The sequence below is a fragment of the Cebus imitator genome, unplaced genomic scaffold (genome assembly GCF_001604975.1).
Source record: "Cebus imitator isolate Cc_AM_T3 unplaced genomic scaffold, Cebus_imitator-1.0 Scaffold19, whole genome shotgun sequence".
Taxonomy (NCBI): Eukaryota; Metazoa; Chordata; class Mammalia; order Primates; family Cebidae; genus Cebus; species Cebus imitator.
Window position 1 is genome coordinate 1,282,842 of NW_016107334.1, and position 1,319 is coordinate 1,284,160.

The following is a 1,319-nucleotide window of genomic DNA, read 5'->3' on the forward strand; positions in this document are numbered from 1 at the left end:
AAAAAAAAAAAATAAAATAAATAAAATAAAATAAAATAAAACACGTCAATTATCAAACATGCTTGATGACCTTCATTTGCATATGGTCATGACAAGCCCCATGGGAGGTGTAAGAACGCTAGGTGGTTAACCCTGCCCACGAAGAACTCATGATAGTGGTGTTCACAGCATGCCACATGCTGCTCACGCTGTGGTTCATAAGGCATTTTCTCACATGCTACCTCAACTCTTCTGTGGGGCAGGCACTGCCTTTCTATCTCTTAGGTGTGAAACCTGAGGGTCTCAAAGAGTCGCGCACTTGCCAAAGTCACACAGCATGCAAGGACAAATGAGAGGGAGATGTCCCCAACCTGGTGCAGGCTGGCAGATGTGAGCCTGTGAGTGCCATCTACCCTCAGGACTGCCATAGGAGTCAGATGAGTGAGAGCCACATGAGAGGTCATCCTCTTGGGGTTGAGGATAGAGGCCACTCTCCTTTGGGGTGGTCCTGAAAGACGTTTCTGTACATGGCAGACAGAGAGGAGAAGGAGACCTTCTCAGAGCAGAGAAGCACACACTGTCACCAGGAGCTGGGCACGAGGCTCACCAGAGCTGTGGTGGAGGCTGTACAGATGGCGCTGCAGGACTGGAACCCGTTTTCATACAGACAACAGGGAGAAAACAGAGTTTTGAGCTGGAGAAGTGCATGGCCAGATGGGCTGCACTGTTGGGTGGTGGGACAAAGGCTCCAGTGGTCAGAAAGCGCTGTGAGGGGACAATGAGGAAAGGGGATGCCCCAGGGCTGTTCATGCTGTGACCACAAAGAAGGGATGGCTGGGCCAGGCTCCCCCTTAGCGGGTCTCATAGCAGTTATGCAGGTGTCATCATCAGTTATTTGAAGAGCTCTCAGGTGAAAAGACACAGAATAGTTCCCATGCCATTGGTGCCAGAGTGGGGTTTTATCTCAAAGAAGGCCAGTGCCCTATAGCTGCAAAGTGTTGCTCCCTTCACCACTGCTTCTGCATTTAAAAATCCTATCAGTGCTAATGGAGCTCGCAAATGCCTCAAGCAGGGGAAAACCCACTGCATGAATAGGGATAGCAATTTATAGGACCGATTGAACTCAAAGTCACTGAGATTATATCCTGCAGAAAGAGGCTGGCATACAATCCAAAAACTGGCCAAGTCAGGTGGTGAGGCAGTCAGCTAGCTCAGTGACTAGGGTGTAAGTGTAGGAATAGGCAGGTCATGGGTTCCAATCCCAGGTTAGGGTTGAGGTTCAGGTGAGGGTGTGTTTTTGTTTGCTAATTTTTTCTTTTCTTTCTTTTTTTTTTTTTTTT